The 25590-nt window shown below is 41.8% G+C and overlaps 1 protein-coding gene and 1 long non-coding RNA gene across 2 annotated transcripts in view; one reads left to right on the top strand and one right to left on the bottom strand.

Moving 5' to 3' along the window:
* LOC110966481 (synaptosomal-associated protein 25-A-like) overlaps positions 1–25590 on the top strand; it is a 58756-nt gene that overhangs the window by 2240 nt on the left and 30926 nt on the right. The gene's annotated exons all lie outside the window — the stretch shown is intronic.
* Positions 5097–6842, bottom strand: LOC127537605 (uncharacterized). The gene is made up of 2 exons (XR_007947325.1): positions 5897–6842; positions 5097–5536 (listed from the first exon to the last, which is right to left on the bottom strand). It is a non-coding gene; the product is annotated as an uncharacterized LOC127537605 (long non-coding RNA).

Genomic DNA, 25590 nt, shown 5'->3' with positions numbered 1-25590 from the left:
CAAATTCAATCTCAAATAAAACCGTTAAAATGAAATGTAAACCTTCTTTTTGGTATTATTTTCTTCTCATTGATGTCTCTTGTTATTGTGGGAACCAACGTAATATTTTAAATAATACTGTAATTATTATTACAACCCTGTTAGCATAACCTTGTTAGCAGGTAGAAGAAGGAAACAGTGAATCACATGAAACACTGGAATTGACATCTTCAAGCAGTTTCCCAAAAGAATGGGTAGAGCAAAGCTATGTCCTCTTTTTTTCATATTTTTATAACATTGTCAGCCTTGATGAATGTCTCACTCTACTCTGTTATGCATATTATGAGGAAAAGACAGATTCTTTTTTCCTTTTTATTTACTATTTTCCATTAGTAAGTTTGTTCTCTTGGTCAGCTGTAACAGCTAGCTAAATATCTAGCTTCTACTCCTGAGAAACAGCTAACATTAGCATGGATTTGCAACTCTGTTACTGTGATTAGAGTAGGGTTAGGAAGCAACAAATAAAACATGAAGAAAAATTGTACCATTGAAGTGTAAGCTGAGCCAATCAAGCCTTTGACATTTTATTACTTATTACTGATGAATATGTAGCAGAACATTGTAAAAGAGAAGGTTTATTTTTCAAAAACTTTGAAGCCCGAATGTCCTCTGACTCTGGAATGAACCTTATATTGGTCGTACGGCAAAATTTTACATGCAAAAGGTGATGAGCTGCCTTATGTGTACTTTCAGTGCTTTGAAGGATAATCAAAGACTGCTGTTTAGGTTCCAGCTATGCAGTAAATAGCTTAGAAAAAAAGAACAAGAGGCTGGTGTTCACCCAGCTGAACACAACCTGATTGATTTGAGAAAATCTGTTTTTAGCTGTTTCTTCAGGCTGCAGGTGAAACCGGTGTTTTGTTTTTTTGCTTCTCTGGAGCTGAAATGTTGTGATGAACATGAACCCAGGGCGCACAAATAATCGACTTCCTGGTGAGAATACGGTTCCTGCTTTTCCGGCTTTCATTGGCACGTATCTGCCCCCTACCATCAACACCCCCACCCCCTCTGACTCCCCTCCAGCTCTCATCACCCATAACACATCACTCCATCACCCTGCCCACAAAAAGGTGAGAAATTACCACCAGCCTCCAGCCGGGTCCTGCTACAGCTGTTGAAAACACACACACACGCACATGCACAAATGCACACATATTCTCTCATCCCTGTCAGTCACACATTTTAATTTATTTCACTTGTTATTTATTCATCTTGTTCTTTCCGTCGTTGTCTCCTTGTTGACTTTCAGTGAAATCGTCTATAAAAATGCCACATGGTAGAAGAGCAGCCATATGTGCTGTAAGCATGTGCCGTGATAACAATCTTCTCTTTCTCTTTGCTCACTTATTAGGTTTGAGCAATAAAATGAGCAGCGAGATCACATTTGCGGTCTGTTTCTGGCAAGCGCTGCCTTTGTTTAAACCCTGTGGGCTTTTCCTGCACAGTTTTGTTTTGGACGTGCATTTTTAAAACCTGTTTGGGCTGCATGCCATTTATCAAAATAGACTTGTCATAAATGCCCCACTTTATCATTTTTAGGTAGCGTTGTCTTGTTTTGGAGGACAGATGTTTTCAGAAGTCCTGCAGGATGTTTTGGTCTCACCCACACAGTTTGTATTTGTTCATTAGAGAGAGTTAAGCCAGCTGGTGCTTGTGGAGGTGTGAGAGAGAAATTACATGACTTTAGGCTTGAGAAAAGCAAAAGAGGCTCTTGCAGGTGTGGACTTGGGACTTTACTTAGACTTCAGCCCTTTGACTTGAAAAGACTTTCTCCATTCTGCATTTTTTAGACCCTCTGACACAATCCAATAGCAGCCAGTCATTTGATCAGGAGAGAAAGTAAAAATTTGACAAAGTTGTACTTGTTTGGAACTTGAAACCCAACAGTTCAGAATTGTACATTTACTTGAGGTTTCATAGCCAAAACAGCTGGTTTAATTTTGACTTGGAAAACAGTGATTTTGTTTAATCTCTGGCAACTTTACAGAACCAAACGATGGAGTCTTTGACCACTAGTAACACTATGAAGGTGGGTTTCTACACGGTGGCTCTTGTTTTCTTTACACATTCCTGCTGTTGCTTTCACACTATTCCACTGACCTACAAGGCACCAGCAAACATAGCAATATGCCATGAACGTAAACAATGCAGAATACGAAAATACTTCTCACAAATCAGCTTTGTCCACGTTTTATGAGGCAGGAAATGCATTTAATGTGTCTGTTAGACAGTGTGTATTAGTGTTAAACTCTGCATGTAAACATAAACTTTGTTTAAAAGGGTCCGTATAACCATTTTGTCAGTTTGACGGACAGCTAATCTTCATTTAGAAGCATGTAGCCACTGTTTCTCACGCTGACCGGCCCCTCATTAGCTACACACACACACACACACACACCAACCTGTGTTTCCTCCATCAGCATATCATCTGCACGATGTTTGAAACTGTGATATGGATCCCTTCTTATTGATCGGGATGACACAGCAGTTCTATAGTAACCTGATTCTTGTGGCAGCTGCAGAGATGCTTCTCTCTTACCCATGAAGCAATGTTAATAACTTTGCAGCATGGAAATTATGTATACCAGACAGAGGAAATCCTTGCACATGTGTTGTGTACATGTTTAACTGTGCCAGAGGGGATGTTGTTTGTGGAATACGACACCTTTCTACATCCCCTGTGCATCAAATGCTTTAACCTTGTGTGTGTTTACATGTGCCTATGTCTGTTTTAATACGTGCTGTACTGTATGTATCCGTCTTATACAGTGTGTCCGTGTGTGGACAAATGAACAGCGTGTACAGAGCAGCGTGTTGACAGGTGTCCATTTGAATGTGTGCATGCAGGAAGAGAGCAAAGAAGAAACGGAGGAAAGGAGGGGGTGGTGTAAGTGTGCGTCTGTGTGTATTTGTGTGTGTGTGTGTGTGTGTGTGTGTGTGTGTGTGCGCGCTCTAAATTTTGTGTGTTAGTGAGAGCAAAAGTGAGACTGTGAATGCTAAAGTGAAAGAAAAGCATGTATGACAGAAAGAAAAGGAGAACGAGAGGGAAAGCGGTCCATGTGTTATGTAAGTGTTGTGAGGCATGTGTGTGCATGTGTGCGTGTATTCCGTAGGCCTACAGATTAATTCAGTGGGTTTTATCCTCAGTGAATGGGACAGTGGGGCTTTGCAGTGATTATCCCTGCAGGCCACAGATGATTGCTTTGAATCTCATGTACATCCCACACTACCATGTTTGTTCCGCCATATCTGCCTGTCGCCACCTTCACACCATCTCACTACTTTTCTGTGAAGGTGGCGACAGGTTCAGTGAAAGTTGACAGGTCAAAAAATTATAGAAAATGTCTCTTTTTTTTATGAGGGGTTTACTGTAGTTATACATTTGAAGCAGTTTAAGAAAGTTTCAAGAAGTGTCGCGGTTACTGTGTGTTTTTTTTCTTTTTGATTGACTGCTCCACCTCTTCACGTCTGTCGTTCCTTTTGTCCATTTCTCTGGTTAATCTTCCTGTCTCCACCGCAGCCCGTCTGCCGTAGCTTTCTGCCTGCCTGTCTGTCCTCCTTTGGATTATATAACGAGGAAATGTCAGAAATGCAATCTGCTCCATCATCCCTGCTCAGCTGAGACAAAAATGGCTGAATGCTGGGAACCTGCCCCCTCCATTTGTTTTGGGTCTCGTAATCCTCCGTCACAGCAAAGGTGTTAAAATCAGAGCCTGGCATCTTAAATGGTGCATTTTCGCGCACGCTGCCAGGTGGTCGACCTTGTACCTTGTTGCTCAGTCGCTGACTGGCAGCTGCATTTTGTTTCCCCGTGGAGTCATCGTGTTGCCAGAAAATTTAGCCAGAAAATCAGCCCCTCGTGTCTGCGTGTTCACAGATTATAGGATTTTTAGGGTCTGTTAAGGTGCCGTTTTCTCAAATACCACACGGTGTTTAGGTATTTCTTCAAAATCTGAATGTTATTTTTCCGATGAATTGCTCATTCCTCCAGATTTCCTCAGTAATTTTCCGCAGCAGATTTCTCCCTGTGTGTCCGTCCTGCCTCTCCATAGGGAATGTTTTAATTCTCTGAGGCCATATTGTCACGGCAGGCGTTGCTGTGGGCAGGAAACCAGCTTGTTCTGTTCACACTCAACCGCTGAGGTCAACCTGGATGGAAATCAGGAGGCTTAATGATAAAGCTGTTCTCTGAACATTTGACATCCATCCAGAATTTTTGTGTACGTTGAATTCAAAACTAGTTGTTTCTTAGTTTGTGAAAATCCAGCCTCAGCTTTTTGATGTGTTACTGAATATTAGCGAAAATGAGCATCAAATTTATACACATAAAGGCAGAAAACATAATGGAGTTTCTTTAAAGACCCAGTTTATCCAATGTGTTTGTGTGTTAGATGGCAAAAGCATTGTAGTGTACTTAAATCAGTGTGTGTGTGTGTGTGTGTGTGTGTGTGTGTGTGTGTGTGCGCCAGGATGCCGGTGCATGCATGGTATATTGGCAGTCAGGCAGAATGTGATGAGTGAACTGTCTGAATAGTTCAGCCCTCAGGCTCCCATCATGCTCTCTGCTCAGGTCACATCTTCTCATGTGTATTTACTGCTCATAGGTCAGCAAGGAGGTACATTATGTATGCAGTAGCAGTAAGTGTGTGTGACTTGACAGATGCACTAAACAAAAATATATATTTTTTACATGTAATGGAAATGAACATGTTTGAATTCATGCATTTCTGTTTATAATGACAATAGCAAGTGGCCTGTTTTAATAGTAGACTACTTAATATACAAATCATTTTTGCGTGCATTTAAAGTTTGGGATCAGCAGCATAATAAAGAACCAATGTGTTTAAATAGAACAATCCATCGTTCTGTAAAGTACGAAAGCCTCAGCAGAGCACACAGACAAGCAAAGAAACATTAGCTGCATGTAGCAAGTATTATATCAACACCTGGTCGTATAGGGTAACTAAATAATACATTAACACAAGAATTGGACTAGTGTTCAGAAGATCTAAGAACGGCTACTGGAGAGCGGAAAACAGTAAATACAAGACACAAAGTAAGTTTTAAAGTGATGGTACCATATATTAAGGTGAATAGTTGATAACAGAAACAAAAAGAATAACCCAATTGTACAGTGAATATTTACATTAAAAATACACGCACTAATTCCAAATGTTCAACTTAGAATGAACAAACCAAAACCCAAAGTCCTTTTGTTGTAGTTTTTCCAGTTACACACGACAGTCCATTTAGGCACCGCAAAATGTTCAGTAATTGTTATTAAGTTTCGGGGATTATGGAAAAAGCGCAATTGTCCAAAGAAAGGTGAGTAGTGGAGCGGGGCAAATGGAAGGTGAGTAAGGGGAGGGAGAGAGCAGGCTGCACCAGCCTCCTACCCGACAGGTGTTACAGAGACGGACTGAGGGTTCTTCTGGCTCCTGGCCGTGGATCACTAGCTCGCCATCGAATTAACCCATAAAGGGTAAAGGTACCTGGCCTGTAAAACAAGGCCAAAATGAAAACTCATAAAACCAGAGTTCAAGTTCCATAACTTAGTGTACACTATCCAAACCTTTTAAAATCACTAATACCATGGTGTATTTATTCAATTCATTCAAATAAATTCATTCCAATAAAACAGACTCAAAAACCAAAAGTCTGAAAAATGCTAAATGCTAAACTAATGTTAGCATTTAAGAACAATAGGCTAAACACATAGAAATCTATAATAGATCTTGGCCTAAGGCCTAGGACACCTGGGTTAGCATGTTAGCATTAGCTGCTAATGCTACCGCATGGCCCAGCAGAGCTAACTCATTGTTCACACAAAACAAGACATCAAACAATTCACACTCACCAATTCCAATGATCAGATTTGCACAAAATGGCATTGGGTCCCACCAATCCTCACATCCCAGAGTAAAGCTCTGTAATTTGGCATTTTATGTATTAGTTTAAACCAAAATGTTTCTTTTTGACTGTGTTTGTTTGGGAACTGACCTGTACAGCTGCTTCCTCAGCTCCTCTCCCCACACAACTGACTGGAGAGGAAGTGAGGCAGCATATATATTCCCTCCAAAACATGGGATTGGCTGGAGAAGCCAGGTGATCACTCAGGTGAATGTGATGCATTCAGGGACTTGAAAAAGGGGTGGGAATTTTAAATTCTTAACTAAAAGTGTGTTTAACCCAGGGTTACACCCTCCCCCCTTTAATCTATGCACGTCCCGTTGCATACTACGGTTGAGCTAATTAATTTATGTGCCCAAAGCGTCGGACAAACTGTGTAACAAAGTCTGGATGACTGAAATCAAGGGATTTCCAAATGAAACATAGTTTAGTCTCTTAGGTGGTTGTCTAGAACGATTTGAGCGTCTAAGACTGGGCTCAATCGGTTGGTCATTTATGCTTTCTTTATCATTATCAGGTAAGTCGTTTATGCTTTCAAGATTTGTCGGGTTTGCCAAATTAGATTCAAGATTGTTAACTTCTTCAGGTTCTTCTTCCACAGGTGCATTGGCAACATTTGGACCTTCAGAACTAGGTAAGTCAACAGATAGCATTTCAGGTAAGTTTTCCTCTACAGGATCAAAATCAACTGCAGGTAAGACATTTTCAGTAAAAGGTAAGGTTTTAGGTAAATCTCCTTCAGGGTCAGGTAAGGATTCAGGTGAGTTTATTTCCGGAATAGCTTCAGAAACCGGGAAGGTTACATTCTCTGGAGCTTGGAATTTCTCCACTGAAAACTGCACTGGACTCGGAATCAGATAGACAGATGTTTCCTCCAGTTGCTCTGCGTCCTCCTCAGAATCTTTAGAGTGGAGCAGGGCTCGAGTTTTCTGACGAGTTATTCTGGGTTCTACAACAGGAAGTAAGTCAGGACTTGCATCCAGATCTGCTTCCGGGAGAAAACCACATGGCAACAACAAATCACGATGTAAAGTACGTGTTGCACCATCTTTCCCTTCAGGTTTTACAGTATACACAGGTAAGTCTCCAGCTCTTTTCTCAACGATGTAGACATCTGGTTCCCATTTGTCACTGAGTTTGTGCTTCCCTCTTATCCGGACATTGCGAACGAGCACTCTGTCACCAACTTCAAGCTGAGACGGTCTGACATTTTTATCGAATCGAACCTTATTTCGGTCGTTGCTTTTTGCAACGTTTTTGGAGGCAATTTCGTAGCTTTCTTCAAGTCTTGACTTAAGGTCTTGTACATACTGAGTGTGTGGTTGGTACTTCTTTTTGTGCACAGGTAATCCGAAGGCCAGATCCACAGGAAGGCGAGGGGACCTCCCGAACATTAACTCATAGGGAGTGAATCCGGTAACTTCATTTCTCGTGCAGTTATAGGCATGCACCAACGGTTTGACAAACTCACGCCACTTGGATTTTTGTTTAGTCTCCAGAGTCCCCAGCATGTTTAACAAAGTCCTGTTAAATCTCTCAACAGGATTGCCTCGAGGATGGTAAGGTGTTGTTCGACACTTCTGAATTCCAACAACAGTACAAAGTTCATGAATCAACTTAGACTCAAAGTCTGGGCCTTGATCGGTATGTAACCTTTCCGGAATACCGTAGTAGATGATGAAATTGTCCATGAGGCATTTGGCCACAGTCTTCGCCTTCTGATTGGCTGTTGGAATTGCCACAGCGAACTTTGTAAAGTGATCGGTAAGTACCAGAACATCTTTGGTGTTACTTGTGTCCGGTTCTATACTGAGGAAATCCATGCAAAGAAGTTCCAATGGGCGGGATGTTCGAATGCTGACAAGAGGGGCTGCTTTTTCTGGTAATGCCTTCCGACGCACACAACGTCCACAGGTCTTGACTTTACGCTCAACATCAGCGGCCATTTTGGGCCAGTAAAACCGGGTTCGAGCCAGATCGAGAGTACGCTCTATCCCCATGTGGCCCATATGGTCATGCAGGCTCTGGAGAACAGTTGAACGGAGTTCTTCAGGCAGAACAAGTTGGTAAGATGGCTGCTCATTGTCTTGCCGTTTGCGATATAAGATGCCATCGAGAATTTCTAACTTACTCAGTTCTCTCAGGAGAAATGAAAGCTCAGGCAACTCTTCTCTAGCTGTTGGAGGAATGTTCTCACCAGTTTCCAATTGATGGATTACCTCCCGAATGCTTGGATCAGCCCTTTGCTTGTCTCGGAGTTCAGGGTGAGATAGTGCAGGGGCAACTGGAAGGCCTTGAAAATCTTCCGAAAAAGCATCAGAAACTGATTCAGCCATGATAGAAAGAGATTCGACCAGTGACGTGTCAGCCTGAGTTCGGAAAAGACTGCTCTGGCACACTGCTTCCACAACTTCAGGTGAGATGTTCTCATCACTATCTGGAAGATGTTGCTTAGTAAACTGGTGAAGGAGCTCGTCATCCTTTTGTACCGTCTCTGGACTGAGACTGCTGTGAGGCCTGCGGGAAAGCGCATCCGCATCCAAATTCTGCTTCCCAGCTCTGTACTGGATCTTAAATGAAAACGTCGATAGAGCAGCCAGCCAACGATGACTAGTGGCATCAAGCTTTGCGGATGTTAAGAGGTAAGTAAGAGGATTACTATCAGTAACTACCGTAAAGTTTGCTCCATATAGGTAATCCTGAAACTTTTCTGTTACGCTCCATTTAAGGGCCAGAAATTCCAGCTTGTGTGCTGGATAGCAACTTTCGCTTTGTGACAACCCTCTGCTGGCAAAGGCAATCACTCTCAGGGCTCCTTCCTGTTCCTGGTAAAGGGCTGCTCCAAGACCAGTCGTGCTAGCGTCTGTATGAAGAATGTATGGCAACGACGGATTAGCGAATCCCAATACAGGAGCAGTGGTGAGTTTATCGATGAGAGTGGTAAAGGCCTGCTGGCATTGAGGACTCCATCGAGCGCCGAAAGACTGTTTCGGATCGAAGAGTGGTTTAAAGGCGTTGTTCTTAGTAGACTTCCGAACAGGTGGGTAACCTCGGGTCAGGTTGTTGAGTGGCTTCACAATGGCAGCATAACCTTTTATGAAGCGCCGGTAATATCCTGCGAAGCCCAAGAATGAGCGCAAGGTTTTGAGATTGTATGGAATTGGCCAGGATTTCAGGGCGGCAACCTTGGCAGGATCCGTCTCAACACCTTTTTCGGAAACCACATGACCCAAGTACCGTACTGATGTCTGTAGAAACTTGCACTTATCTGGTGAGAGTTTGAGTCCGTACTCTTTGAGCCTGTCAAGCACTCGCAGTAAGCGGCGTTCATGCTCCTCAAGGGTGTCAGCAAAGATTATTAGATCGTCAATAAATACCAGAACCTCCTTCAAATGCATACTTCCCATGCACTTTTCCATCAGGCGTTGAAATGTTGAAGGCGCGTTGGTAACACCCTGGGGCATTCGATTGAATTCCCAAAACCCCAGGGGAGTGACAAAGGCGGTTTTAGCCTTATCTTCTTCACACATTTCAATCTGGTAATAGCCTGACTTGAGGTCAAGGACTGAGAACCATTTAGCGCCATTCAGCGCGGAAAAAGACTCTTCCAAATTTGGTAAGGGATAGGCATCTTTAATAGTTTGTAAATTCAATTTCCGGTAATCAATACACAACCGAATTTCTCCATTCTTCTTTTTCACAACTACAATAGGAGATGAAAATGAAGATTCAGATTCCCTTATCACACCAGCATTAAGAAGCTCTTGTAGATGTTTCCGTACTGCTTCAATGTCATTTGGGTGAATAGGGCGTGCACGATGCTTGAAAGGGGTATTATCATGGAGGTTAATGTGGTGTTTAACATGGCTGGTACACCCGAAGTCGAGATTATGATGTGCAAACACCTCCGGCATGGCATTCAATTTAGCAGTGATACGTTCTCGCCACTCAGCGGAGACTGGACTGTCACCAAAGTTGAAAGTCAATAGAGTCGATTGACTCTGTAATGGTTTATTGACTACATGGTGGTCAGAGATGGTACATTCATAAGTGTCAAGATCTGCAATCACGGAAGATGGAGGAATGCAGACATCTTGCTCAGACTCATTGGTCACCACAACCGGAACTTTGTGTGGTAAGTGAGAAGACAAGGAAACCAAGCAGCTGCTAACGCACAAGCCACCCGGCAGGCCTGAATCCGGGTGCTGAACGATTGCGGACTGACTGGTTGTAGGAGTTGACACCTTTGCTAAGCCTTCGAGTACCATTGTGCGACCAGCTGGAATGAACACAGGAGCCTTGCTACCCAGAATGACAAGTCCAATGTGATCTTCAACATTGCTTTGGTGCTTTAGCTGCAGAGTTTGTAAAACAACTTTGTAGCCTTGTGAACTTGGCTGGAAGGCGTGAGAATCACTGCTGCAAAACTGGTCGTAAAGGACTTCAAGAGTGTTCATGCCAATTAACACTGAATTCGGGAAACCGGGTCTAATATCTGGAACCACAAGTGCGAGTGTCTGAATGTCAAAATTTGTTCCAAGAAAATCTTCTGGAAATGTTATGGTTGTCTCAACATATCCAAGGTATGGAACATTCTGACCCGCTGCACCTTCGATATGGAGTAGCTCATTAAGTGAATAAATAGGCTGATCAAACAAATGTTCATTGTAGAATGACACGGGAATGGTGGTTACTTGCGAACCAGTATCGAGGAGACACAAGCAAGTTTGACCAGCGACAGTAATGTCCGCAGTACATCGGGAACCGACCAATCCTTTTGGCAATCTTCTCTTTGCTTTCATGTTTGACTGCATTTCAACACACTGGACAGTTTTCTTTGCTTTCTTTGTTACGGGACAGGGTTGGTCCTGCACAGCTCCTGATAGTCCCTCAGCAGGAGCTGAAATTAGTTTAAATGCCCAGACTTGCTTGGTTTCTGCCACTTTTGTTGTTGTTTGCTGTTGAACTGTCTCCTTTTGGCATTCACAAGGGATGAATTTGGAACATTGTCACATTGTGGCTTAATGTGGCCATCTTCCCCGCAGCGGAAACAAAACCCTGGCTTTGGAGAAGATGACTTTGGATTGCCAGGCTTTGATTTATCAAATGTCTTTATGGTGGTATCTGGAGCAGTTCTGGTCTGACTTGCCGTGAGAATTGCAAGTTGCTTCTGAATGGCAGACATTTGTTCAGTAAGCTGCTTAGTGAATAAAGAGATTGTAGAACACAAATTGGGTTCCTCTTCAGCCCGTACAAGTTGTGCTTGATTTGAGATTTTATGTTTTGTCACGCCCAGATGCTGCTTCATTCTCATCGTCTTTGTTGCATCTTGATCTTCCTCTGTGCGAAGGAGTAGTAAAAGTTCTGCAAATGGAGGTGGGTCATTTTTCCGCTGCTTTAGCTGTAGTTCCACAATAAGATTATTGTCCCAACAACCTCTGCAGAATTGGGTTAACAGACGCTTATCAACATCTCTTGCAGGAACTCCTCCTCTCCTCACCGCATGCTGCAACGCCACCTGAAGACGCTGTAGGTAAGTAGATGGTTTTTCACCCACATCCTGGTAAGTATCGAGAAATTTTGCGTACAGTTCATCTCCATCTTGCACAGTTCCATATGCAGATTCGAGCTGTTGTAAGTACACCCCTGGCAAAGTGTCTGGACTGAGATGTTTAACAATATCGGCAGCAGGAGGCAACAGACTATCCCTGATCAGTCTGGTACGTTGCAGATCCGAAATGGCTGGATCTCTCAGGACTAATTCAACTCCAGACCTCCAGGTATCATAGTCTGTCTCATGCGCTGGCCTTGGCACCTTCCCAGAGAATGTCCGGAATCGATGGGATGAATGTGCATCATCTCCACTCCTCACAACATGTTCCACAACATAACGCTGCACCTCAGGAGGGGTGAGATCACTGGCAGCCATGTTTAGAGTGGATCGCCTTTCTCCCCTCTGGTTACTATCATCTGGAGGAACAAAACTGGACCTAGAGGCAGACAGGAAGTTGGTAACAGGAGAATCTGATTGCTTTACTGAAACAGGAGGGGTTAACTGCTCTTCTTCAGCATTGACATCTGCGGCAGGACGATTCAGCTCGGCAATGGATTTGTTAATTTGTGACATCATTTCTTGAAGTATTTCTCCATATTCCTTTCCAGACAATTTAGCCATAGTCTTCACATCCATCATCAAATTTTCAGTTTTTGAAGCACAACCTTTTGAAGCATAAACCTCAGACAAACTTTCAATATAAAATTTGTTACCTTCATCTGAAGTGTAAGTATATGGCAAAGTTGGTAAAAGCCCAATAGCAGAACCAGACTTAAATTCAACAACATATCGGCCTACAAATTCAGAACTTGTATCATTAACTGTGAAATTCTGATTTATTCCACCTATTGATTCAAAGTATCTGATAATATCTTCTCGCAAATCAGAATCTGTGGCCCCATTGATCAAAACAGCATTTGGAATTTTCACTCCAAGAGATTCAAAGAACTCCATGTTTATACTCAAGGACTGGTGAGTGTGAATGAACAAGTTGAAATTATTAAATTACTCAATTATTACTGTGCCTTCCACTCTCCTGGCTAGCTCGCCAAAATGTAGCAAGTATTATATCAACACCTGGTCGTATAGGGTAACTAAATAATACATTAACACAAGAATTGGACTAGTGTTCAGAAGATCTAAGAACGGCTACTGGAGAGCGGAAAACAGTAAATACAAGACACAAAGTAAGTTTTAAAGTGATGGTACCATATATTAAGGTGAATAGTTGATAACAGAAACAAAAAGAATAACCCAATTGTACAGTGAATATTTACATTAAAAATACACGCACTAATTCCAAATGTTCAACTTAAAATGAACAAACCAAAACCCAAAGTCCTTTTGTTGTAGTTTTTCCAGTTACACACGACAGTCCATTTAGGCACCGCAAAATGTTCAGTAATTGTTATTAAGTTTCGGGGATTATGGAAAAAGCGCAATTGTCCAAAGAAAGGTGAGTAGTGGAGCGGGGCAAATGGAAGGTGAGTAAGGGGAGGGAGAGAGCAGGCTGCACCAGCCTCCTACCCGACAGGTGTTACAGAGACGGACTGAGGGTTCTTCTGGCTCCTGGCCGTGGATCACTAGCTCGCCATCGAATTAACCCATAAAGGGTAAAGGTACCTGGCCTGTAAAACAAGGCCAAAATGAAAACTCATAAAACCAGAGTTCAAGTTCCATAACTTAGTGTACACTATCCAAACCTTTTAAAATCACTAATACCATGGTGTATTTATTCAATTCATTCAAATAAATTCATTCCAATAAAACAGACTCAAAAACCAAAAGTCTGAAAAATGCTAAATGCTAAACTAATGTTAGCATTTAAGAACAATAGGCTAAACACATAGAAATCTATAATAGATCTTGGCCTAAGGCCTAGGACACCTGGGTTAGCATGTTAGCATTAGCTGCTAATGCTACCGCATGGCCCAGCAGAGCTAACTCATTGTTCACACAAAACAAGACATCAAACAATTCACACTCACCAATTCCAATGATCAGATTTGCACAAAATGGCATTGGGTCCCACCAATCCTCACATCCCAGAGTAAAGCTCTGTAATTTGGCATTTTATGTATTAGTTTAAACCAAAATGTTTCTTTTTGACTGTGTTTGTTTGGGAACTGACCTGTACAGCTGCTTCCTCAGCTCCTCTCCCCACACAACTGACTGGAGAGGAAGTGAGGCAGCATATATATTCCCTCCAAAACATGGGATTGGCTGGAGAAGCCAGGTGATCACTCAGGTGAATGTGATGCATTCAGGGACTTGAAAAAGGGGTGGGAATTTTAAATTCTTAACTAAAAGTGTGTTTAACCCAGGGTTACATGCAGAACGTGATAAACTGCAAAACTCCCGAAGCTTCACCATTACGTTTAAGCACCTGATGTAGTATGAAGGTTGTCTGAGAATGGATGATGCAATATATAAAGTGTCAGCAGCCTCCCGAGCCTCTATAGAAGGGTTTTCATATTGCTCAGCTTAGCCCTGACCAGGTCGACATCGCGAGCCATTAGTGAATATAAGAGATCATACGCAACAGCATGTGAGCATGTGTGTGTGTGTGTGTGTGTGTGTGTGTGTGTGAAGGGGTCAGCCTCTCTGCCAGCAGTAGGAGTGTTCTTTCAGGGTGACACAGCTTTTCGTGTGTGTGTATATGATGTATCAAAGTATAGTGACAGCAGCATAAAGCAGAAAGACATGCACTCGCTGTACACTGAGACACTTGTGAATTTTGTGTTGATGGTGAGCCTTGTGGGGACTTTTTACCTGGTGTACCTGCTTGCAGATGTAGTCATGACTGGGACAACGGCATCAGTTCAACTAAGGACTGATTCATTGAACGAATTAAATCCTGTCTGTGATGACCTGGACATAAAGCATTCCACACTGTTTGCATTGCCCACGCTGAAATACACGACCGTTCAAAGGTTTGGGGTCACCCGGGAAATTTCATGTTTTCCGTGAGATCTCATACTTTTATTCATGAGCTAACATAATTGGACAAGGGTTTTCTAATCAGCAATTAGCCTTTCAACACGATGAGCTAACACAATGTAGCATTAGAACACAGGAGTGATGATTGCTGGAAATGTTCCTCTGTACCCCTGTGTAGATATTCCATTAAAAGTCAGCCATTTTCAGCTAGAATAATCATTTAGCACATTAACAATGCCTACACTGGATTTCTGATTAATTTAATGTGATTTTCATTTTTTAAAAAATGCTTCTCTTTCAGGACATTTCTAAGTGACCCCAAACTATGACTGGTACTTGTGCCCCATTTCCAGTTTTTCACATCTTAACGATTTACCATTTGAAATCTATGCAGGTTAGAATAATATAAGATATATAACATATAAAACGGCCATACATGCATCTGTAAACATACACAATGTGCTGCATGCCTCATGCTGTCATGCAGACCTTAACACACACACTCAAGATGATATAAAACAGCACACAAACCGCCACATGCCACACACTCACATACACACTGCTGTTGCATTAGTAATGTTGACCTGCTCTATCCGGTGAATAATGAAACATGGTTCTGCTTTGATGTGTTGAGATGTTGGACCCTCCCAGCCCTGCAGACACACGCACACACACACACACATACATGCACGCACACACACACACACACACACACACACACACACACACACACACACACACACACACACACACACACACAGAGTTGTTTAGAGTGTGGCACTTTAAACAAGGCAAGAGCTGGTAGCATGACTGTGCTATAGCTACAGATTATTATCATTATTTTCAAGCTATTGTGCAGTTATTGCAATAATGTTTTAGCAGCAGTCTAATTTTCTGGTTCCAGGAAGAAATTAAGTGGAAAGGTGGGAAAGATGGAAGGGGGATTAAGTCTGGTTCAAATAGAGGAGGGAGTGAGGGAATAGGAAGATGTCAAATGTCCCTCACAGACGTTTCTGCTCTGCCTTTATTCATAATTACTAATGTCACCTCTCTTACATTCAGGATTTTCATGCACTGCTACTGAAGTAAGAGTTGTGTAAGAATGAGAACAAAATGTTCTCACTGCGTTGATATCTTTCTCAACCTCCGTTATCTTCTCCTCCATTCATGCTCTCTCTGCAGGCCTGAACTGTAACCTTTTCAGAAACCCAGCGGCTACCCAGGGTTCACATTCAAGTCATTCAATTCTGCGCAGTCAGTTTTCCTCGCAATTACGCAAACAAAAGGAACGTTGCAGAAATAGCAATGCTAATTTGTAATTACACTGTGCCCACCATTGCCCACCGCAACACAAATACATGAAAGAGAGAGAAAATCTATCAGAAAAATCTCCCAGATTTAGGTTAGTGCTTCTATAAGCCCGTGAGAAACACGGAGCTAAACAACTGACAAGCTGACCTGGTTTCTCTGACTGTGAGATTCAGTGCAGCCACAGTGTCCTCATGTCCTATTTCCTTCACAAACATTGTTGATCTCAAGTGAACACGGGGCTTGATTGATAGCAGTCTTTTTGCTTCAGAGTGGAGGCTGTTTATCACCACAGACTGACACACTGTTAGAGTGCAGGATGCTCAACAAGAGTCTCTTCATGTTTTTAATCCTGCATCTCTCCTCTAGTAGTCCTGCTGTAGTGGAATACACGTTTTACATGTATTCATATGCATTTGTCCTTTATCCAGGCTGCATAAATAGGATTTTACTTAATTTCTCACAGAGGAGATTTAATGTCTCTCAGATGTATCACGACTTGAGTTTACTTCCTCTTCTTTAAGTAGATGTCAAAGAACCTGAAGAAAATACTTCTTGTGGGTTTGGGTGGGTGTAGATAAGGGGATTGTTAGATTTGGGTCAGTCAGTTTAAGTTCAGCGAAGGTAATTTGGACCTTGTATGCAACGGTGCTTTGATCAGGATTTCTGGGGCTGATCTACCTTTGCTGAAAGCAGAATCAGTTGATACAAATTGTTTTACCTTCCATTTATTATGTAGCATATTTATTTAACTAACCCTAGCAACACGGTATATCAAGTATTCAACTGATGACATATGAAAGTATCATGAATTGACAAAACCTTGTTCATTTACAGGCAACATGTGAAATCTATGCCACAACTTAGACTACAAGCAGCCCAATGCTTGGCTGTCAGGAACAGTTTAGAATTGAACAAATAAAGCTTATCTACGGAATACAGTGAATAAAATGCACTCTACTCCAACTTTAGACTATAAGAACTGTAACAAAAATGACAGTAGGCAAGATATTGTTGTTTTTTTGTACACTTAGCAAAGTGCACAACAAGAAGTAAAACAAGAAAGAAAGATTATTTCTCTGAGCAGTAACAAATATCTGATTGGGTTCATGGTGCTGAAATATTTTGGTTGCTTTCCTCTGTGAGGGATTTCTTTGAAACACAGTGTGCACATTTATTGTCTTTTTCTGATGCCTGAAAGGTCAGACCAGTGATGCTGTTATAGCGGCATGCATTTAGAATGACGGATCAGCGCACCCTAGTGTGTGTACGTGTGACATTTGTATCCTGTTGATAAAACAGCATTTTAAGATCAGATATTAGCAAGATATCATAACTCAAAATGCCTCAGTTGAAGATTGATTATGTTCATTTTGTTGTCTTTTACATTCGATTAGTCTGTCTTTTTAACTGATTGATTAATAAGGATTGATTGGGATGTTTTTACCTTGACATGCAGATGCAGTCAAAACATATCAAAGTAAAAACATCCTTAATAATCGTTACTAATTTGTCAGAGAAGCTAATCTAATGCTTGAGTTGATTAAAGGCTTTATAGGGATCTCATCCTGAATTGTACAATTAGATGTACACAAAAGCTTAAAGAACTCAAACCATCTGCTCCTTCCCTCAAATCAAAAAGCATTTTTCTCTACATCCTCTACTGCTGCTGAGTCCCACACGCTGCATGTCTGGCACATTACACTGAAGCATTAATACACTGAAGAAACACCCTGTATATGCTATATGAATGTGATCAAACAGAGGAGTGCTGTCAAGACATCAGTCTGGTAACACGGCCCTTTTCTTTCATTACTGAAACATATTTACGTTGTGTATTTCATAGTAACACACGCTGATGTTTCGGGAGTGTTTTCTGTGTTTTCGGGATTTTGCAGTAGGATTTTCCATTTGTGTACTGTAACTGGATTTCATTTTGTTGCCTGAAATAGCCTGTCGTCGGATTCTTCCCCAATTGGGGCTGTATAGCTGCGTGTTAATCATGACAGAAGTAATCCATTTCCCTTCTGGAGCTTTGTGCCCCAACCGTATGCTGCTCTGTTCTGCTGTGCCGTCTTCATACACACATCGTCACAACGTGTCATGAGCTGGTAGCGTATCTGGAGACGGAGAAGAAAGAGATGCGATGGTGGATGTAGCAGACAAGGTGGGAGGAAAATAGTGACACACAAGAGCACCCAAAGACACAAATTGTAGGGTATTTACCCAACAAAAGGAAAAGAAAGACAGAATGACATATAGGAGTCCGTAAATTAGCAACTGGACTTTCACTGTTCACTGAGACAGAAGAGGATTAACTCTGCTTCTCAAATACCACAGCGACAGTTTCCAAGGCGGTTGTGTCCCAGTAGCTGGTGAGAATGCTTTAGTGTTCAGGTTTTTGCCTGGTTTGCTCATCGGGGTCACGTCCTGGTTCTTATCAAACCTTCTCTCATCCTGTTTTCACATCCACCTTCAACAGCTTTTAGGATTAATGCTATTATTATTTCAATCAATAATTCACTGGTGCCCTTTCACTGTCTCCATTTGAGTTCGCCCATCACACTTGATTTGTTGCTCATTCTGCAAACTACCCAGTTGTTTTTCCTCGGTGGGAAATTGTATTAAGAACTGACACCAGCTGTACTGAATCACTGCTGTGTTACGTCAGTCTGCTACAAAGGAGAAGAACACACTTTTATCCTTCATAATATGTCTATTTCCTGGACGTACGCTGTATACATTTATAGACAGAGAGGGGGAAGGAAAGGAAACAAAGAAAGCAAGCCAGAGGAGATAGAGTCGGATGAGAGAGAGTGTATGTGTGTGTGTGAGAGAGAGAAAGAGCAGAGAAAACAGTGGAGACCAAATCCTCTTTCCCCGCTGACTTTAATCTCTCCATGGGCTGAGCCTGGCAGTTCAGGCCTTACAGCAGCTGTCAGTCAAGACGAGTGACGGGAAGCATGGCGACAGGTGGGGGATGGGACGGCCGGACCTCGTGTTATGTTAGCTATACTGTAGGTGTGTGTGGGTTTCCATGAAACATGACAAGCATGTTAAATAGGAAGTGACTTTCAGAGGGAGATGGATGCACATGGGGGGAAGGGCGGGGACAAAAATGAGACGAAGTGAAGAGGTGTCATTTCATCTACGGTGCGAAGTTAAACAATCAAAAAGCTGACTGGAAATAGATTAACTTTAAAAAAAATCCATAGTGAATGATAATAGTATCATAATAAGTCATATAGACCCGCAAGGTGCTTCTGTAGCCATTAGTTGGTCCGTCTTTGTACTGTTTTTGTTGAATATTAAAATCAGTTCACATTAAATGAGTGAGATATCTGGAAAAAAAAAAACACAAAGTGGCTTTCTATTGATTTTGTGTCATCTCTTATTGAGCAGGGAATTATTACTACAGAGTATAATACTAGTGTTTTGCCTACTTATTACCCCACTGAATGTGACAAAATTACAATTATATCCCAAAAAAATGACTTGTTCTGGGACATTACGTGCACATTTCATACATTTCTGAAGTCTCTTGTTTAAGGAGTGAGAGTAAAATGCTTCATCTTTGAATCAGAGTTTACTTTGTCCTGGGAGAAATGAGCAGATGCCTCTTCAGATCTGTTGAGGCAACACCTGGCAGATTCGTGCCCGTTGCATTGCCTATTTACATTTAGCAAGTCCAATTCTTTTACATCTTTACCAGTATCAGTAACAGCGAAATGTATCCTTGTGGCAGATTTGTCTTGTTTTTCTTTTGCATTATAAAAAAACATTTAATCTTTTCAACTTCATTTGTTGGCTCCATCCTTCTGGTTAGTACATAGTACCCAGGGACGTTTCTGTTTTGATCACTAGCACCAAAGTTTAACTGCCCACTCCCATGGAGCTTGTTTTTGTTGTTGTCCTCTGAGTTTAGCCACTCAGCCTCCAGACCGACACAGCAGTTATTTTCATGGTCGCTCCAAAGTAGGTACTTCTGTCTCCACCAAAAATGTCCTGACAGAGGTTCACCAGGGGCGGCTCCTGCAGTTTGGAAATGCACAAAGGTTTTGGTCGCCCTGCAAATTCCTGCAGTGGAAAGGCCTTACAGGGTGCACCTTTGGGTGTAAATTAAGTAATTTCAGAGGTTATAATCAATATATTTCTCTGTAAATCTGGGTCACTGGGACATTGTAGCTGTTGTGGGCTCTGTGCTGAAACATACAGCATCTAGCCAAGCTGACATGTAAGCTAGCTCCTAACTTTCTGCTTCAGTGACTGTAGCTCACAAAGTAAGCAAGAAGGACAATAAAGCAGGACTGCAGTGATTAAATGGAACTTATTTATGCAAACAATGTGTTTACAGGACTGTGATAGTTATTTGACTGGATGCCTTTGGTCTGGGCAGAAATATCATTAGAGGATCACAGAGGATGAATCCTAAGGACGATAGCAGCTACTTGACTGACGACATAACTTTGATATTCATGTAACACAGATAACCTTTACTTTGGGGAACTTTGTATGCTTATATTTATATATAGGTATGAGACAGTTGTGGTTGTTTGAGCAGATATTATCAATGAGTTCTTTTCGACTTTTGAGCCACTACACGGATGGCAATGGTGGTTGGTCAGTCTGCCACTTTCATCCAGATGAAATTATTTCAACAAATTAGGTGGACTGTCATGAAAATCAGCAGCCCTCAAAATAAATTATAATAACTTTTATGGTCTTGTCACTTCCCTGTGCATGCGTGGGTTTTCTCCGGGTACTCCGGCTTCCTCCCACAGTCCAAAAATATGCTGAGGTTAATTGGTTACTCTAAATTGTCCGTAGGTGTGAATGTGAGTGTGCTTGTTTGTCTGTATGTGTAGCCCTGTGACAGAGTGGTGACCTGTCCAGGGTGTCCCCTGGACAGCTGGGATAGGCTCCAGCACCCCTCGTGACCCTGTGAGGATAAAGCGGTGTATAGAGAATGGATGGATGGATGGATGGATGGTCCTGTCACTGCCATTATGAACATGTCAGCATGCTGACATTTGCATTAAGCTCACAGCACGGCTGTATTTAAGAAGAGTGTCACAGAGTGGCCAGTATGGGTGTTGACTCTAATGGTGTGTTCTCAATCCATTTGGTGTATTAAAGCCGTACAATATGTGCTACACACTAATCATCCTAGTATCTGTAACTGTTTCATTCTGACAGAAGGTCACTGCCAATTAAATCTCTCATAATGATATGAGAATCTTTTCCCAAAGAATTAATTGGTATTTTTTGTTTTCTGAGATACATACACTACAAAATTGTCTTGATATTGAACCAAAATTATATCCTTTGATAACACCATGTGCTTCTGGTTCTCAGTCTAATAAGGAAGAAAATTGAGCTAAACAACAACTAACAAAAGGATGTCTAGTAGGGTTACTATGGCTTCCCAAGCTAGGTCTACCTTAACCTAGAAGTGTGAATGCAAAGTCTGGGTGATGGGATGCATCAGCCGTTTTAGGGTCACAAGTGACTGTTAATTATCTGGAAGAAGTACTGGAAGCAGACTCTTCAAATACTTCTATATGATGAGGACTGGACAACATCACGCCAACATCCAAGCACAAAATGAATTCAGACTGAGTAACAGAAGAGTTGGATTGTTGATTGTAAATTTGATAGACTGAGAGAGAGATGAATGAGTGACAAAGACGAGCAGAAAGAGTGGCTACGATCACGATCACAGGAAAAAAGAAAGAAGCTGAGCTACTGTATATGTGTGAGAAAACAGGCAGCTCCACTGCAAAGAGATCAGCAATCAATGGCTGATTGATTACACAGCAGAAGATTACACTGGGAAGACGAATGTAGTGAGGAGTAGGAGGAAAAGAGTGCATGTCTGAACGGTACTGACAATGCTGTGACCCAGTGTTTAGTTCAGTTCAGTTTTAGTTGCTGCTGTAAAGGTTTGTAAATGTACTCAGACATGTTTCATTTCGGTACACAAGGAGTACAGGTTGTTTTATTCTGTACATTATGAACCACCACAGCAACACTGTCAACAAATAGAGTCAGATGATTCTTGGTTCTTTGCCATTTGGAAACTTCAGATCCATTTTTATGAAGGAGCAGAGATGTGAGGATAAATCTATCCCTGAGCAGTTCTTTACAATTTAAAAAAGTCTTTCCTTGTTAAATTGCTGGTAAATGTTTTCATCTCACCTAAAACATGGCAGATTTCTCACTTCATATCGGTTTTTAGCTATCCAGGTTTTTGCTTTTATAACATAATCACTTGGTTCAACTGTAATGTTGTTGATCAACAAAACTCACGCTTCTTTTGCTGTTTCACTCATTGTTTGCGGCTCTGGATTACAGCATCAGCCAAATGGATAACATGTAAAATGTCGACATTAATATTTCAAAGTGCGACTGCGCACCAGACATAGCAGACAAAGCACACACACACACACACACACACACACACACACACACATGCAGAGAGAGAGAGAGCGTGAACGATGGAGACAAGCACTATGAAAAGGCAGTTTTTTTTCCCCCTCCATCTCTTTTCCAAGCACATGTTCAATTATTAACCGCCGTGACGACTCCACAGGGATGGAGGCTGAGTCCGACAGACAGACAGACAGACAGACAGTTAGAAAGACAGACAGACAGACAGACAGACAGACAAACAGACAGACAGACAGACGGAGCAGAACAACGAGACACTTTATCAAACATCCCACTGAGGCTCTAACTGACCTTGTGTCTGTTCACCTCAGAAATCTCATGAGACTGATTGATGGATGCAGCAGATGAAGAGAAAAAAAACACTTTTTAGCTCTCATAATGTAGCATATATCAAAATGTACAGTCAGTTTTTGCTGTTTGTCATGAATTGAAGATTTCTACATCATCACAGGGCGTCTAACTGATGACAGCTTACAGCAGCTTACTTTGAGCCTGAAACATTACTGCTTCGTAGGACAAAAATGTTCCACTTTGAATCATTTAAACCCCCTTTTTTGAAAGTTATTTTGCTGCGGCAGGCTAATAAAATTGTCCACCACAGTGCCTGATTGACTCCAAAAGCCAGTGGTCCCCTGGTCCCATTGCTACACTGTATGTTTCAGTAGATTAGATTACATAAAGCTTTAATGATCCCAGAGCTGAAAGCTGCTGGGTGGTTAAATTTATATCAGCGACAATTCACATTAGAACAAAACCTCCTCAATATGATTTGTACAATAGAAACAAAAAGGCATTGGACGCACAAATGAGATCTGATTGGACCCGATCAGATTATTTGTCTCATTAAAGGCTTAATTATTCAGAGAGGAAGCAACAGAGTGAGAAAAGCAGAGAAGAAGTGAAGGAAACAGAGTCTGAGCTGGTTTGCTGTGTCTCCTCGGTCCTCGTCACTTTGGTCCTGGCCAGCAGCAGCAGCAGCAGGCTGTCGCTCTGTCAGACTGCACTGTAACAGCCGTATACATTTTTCATGGACCATGCTTCCAGCTACTGTGTGTGGCTGTATGAAATACTGTCTGGGAATAAAAATAGACCCCTGTCTCTGTCCTGACACTTTCTCTGCTAACTACAGAGACGGTGCTCCGCCCTCGTTCATCTTGATTCACTGCTGATTCCTGAGGAGGAGGTTCAGGGTTCGCAGGGTGGAGGGCTGAACTCAGTAGAAGCAATGTTTCTGTGACTGAGTCTAATATACGGTTAAGTGTTGTTGTGCATGAATGTATTCATCCATGCTGTTCGAAGTAGTAAACTGCGCATTAGTTTAGAATTTTTGTGTTTGATTTAAACTCAACTAGCATCTTTGTTTTAGAAAGCAGAACATATCCTCCATTTCTAAAGACCTGTAGCAGTTTATTTACATGTAACTGTATTTTCTGCATCCAGAAGGACACTTTGACCAGACACTTGGCTGTCTGAGGATATATTAGAGAGAGACTACTGTACTGTGACCGTTTCCTTTCTTACACCTGGTATTGTGCGTGTGATCTGTGGCTGGACACTGACATGGAAATACGTTGGTCTTTGCATTTACATCTAGAAATAAAATGTGTCTTGTTAATTTGATTGTGGCTCCAGTTTGACCGGAGCTCAATGTGCAAATTTGTAAAGTAGCTCGTCAAAAATATACCCAGTTCCATCTGTAGGAAGACAATGCTGTCGTATGAGCTCTGTGTTTTCCTGTCGGTGCAAAACAAAGTTGTGTCCCTGGCATCCAATCACAATGTAATCCTGACCACCTCCAATGCAGTCTCATTGAATCTGTGTGTGTTGTCTTGTGTTTTCATTTATGTTAATACCAGGTGTAATGGTGCTGTACCAGCATCAAAATCTTTATTGACCTCCATCAGGAAAATGCATGGATCTTCTTTCTTGTCTCCTTTAAGCTCTTCTTTGATGTCATTGGTGTTGTCCTTGGCTTGTTGTCTGATAAACAGTTTTGACTGGAGCGGAGGTGTACACATAGAAGTGGATGTCCTCAGTGTATGTCCTTGGCATTTGGCAATAGAAAGACATCCCAATTGCTGAATTGAAAGCGATTTTGTGGAGGGACATTGTCTTATTGGATCACCGTCTCAAAGGTTGCAGAGATGGCCTCTTTAACAATGGTATACACCTGGTCCAGTCTCCTCTGAAACAGTGGTCCACAAACTGAGTGAAAGCAGGAAGCATCTCGTCCAGTGTCACATGATTGAAGTCCTCAGAGGTCATGAAAATAGCGCGACAGTGCAGAGTGTGGAGTCTTGTGGTAACAAAGTGGACGACATTGCACGCTGTTGCTGGGATAGCAGAGTGGAAAATAACAAGAGAGACTGAGATGACGTGTCCATACTCCCTGGTATGTAGCATGAACATAGCCCCGTATCTAATAGGTTAGTATCTGTTTGTTTCTTCATGCGACTGAGACCTGGGTGGCACCATCTGTTGTCTGTAAAGCACTGTGGATCAACTGAATGAAGGATCAGAGCTGTGCTGCTTTTAAGCTGCCAGTATGGTTGATCAGAACTGCTTTTCAGGTAGACAGCTAGCCAAACAGCTCTAGGATCCTCCTCTCACACTGTTTATGACTTCAGAACTTGGCTATGGGGGCTTCGTCCAACTACTCCTGTAACGCCCCCAAACCTAAAGTCTTAACTTTCACATCAGTGTCATGCTGTCACTGGTGAGTTGTGCAGGGATGAGAAAGAATGCAGGGTTTGAAGTTGCCTCTTGCTATGAAGAGCCATTGTGATATTGTTTCTCCTCTGTCTCCCTATGATAGAGAGCTTTCCACAGAATGCAGAACAACTGGAGCATTTGATCTCTAACATGGTCATACAAACATCCAAATCAACTCTTTATAGTATAATCCCACTTTAATGCTACATTTGCGACATGTAACTATATTGATTTAAAATAAAGTGGAGTACCTTTGGGGGTGTTGGAGACCAAGAAATAGTAGGCTACTATAGAGGTAACTTTAAAAAAAAATAGTTCCTTCCGTTCATGTAGCAGTGAATGACCTTTACAAAGAAAAAATTTTTTTTTTATCTCAACAGTTGTACTTTCATAGAGCTTTTAAGGCTGTGTATGTGCAGAGAGGGAAACAGTGTTTGTAATGTTTGATTGATTGATGGTGATTTTGGCAGTAGACATGTATTCAGTGCAACTTTAGCTCTGCGTGAAGAAATCACAGCCCTTGCAGGGGACTGCTGCTGTCCCTTTGTAATGTTTGCCACACTTTTACTGTTCTGCTTGCAGTTATGGCAGCAAAAGCTAAAATAACTGCTATTATAACTCTGTTCGGTTATAAAATATTGTGTCAGAGCATTGTCAGTAGACTGTTGTTTGCTTTG

Source organism: Acanthochromis polyacanthus, chromosome 2 (assembly GCF_021347895.1).
Source record: "Acanthochromis polyacanthus isolate Apoly-LR-REF ecotype Palm Island chromosome 2, KAUST_Apoly_ChrSc, whole genome shotgun sequence".
Lineage (NCBI taxonomy): Eukaryota > Metazoa > Chordata > Actinopteri > Pomacentridae > Acanthochromis > Acanthochromis polyacanthus.
The sequence above is the reverse complement of the archived record's forward strand: the minus strand, read 5'-3'. Positions and strand labels throughout refer to the sequence as shown.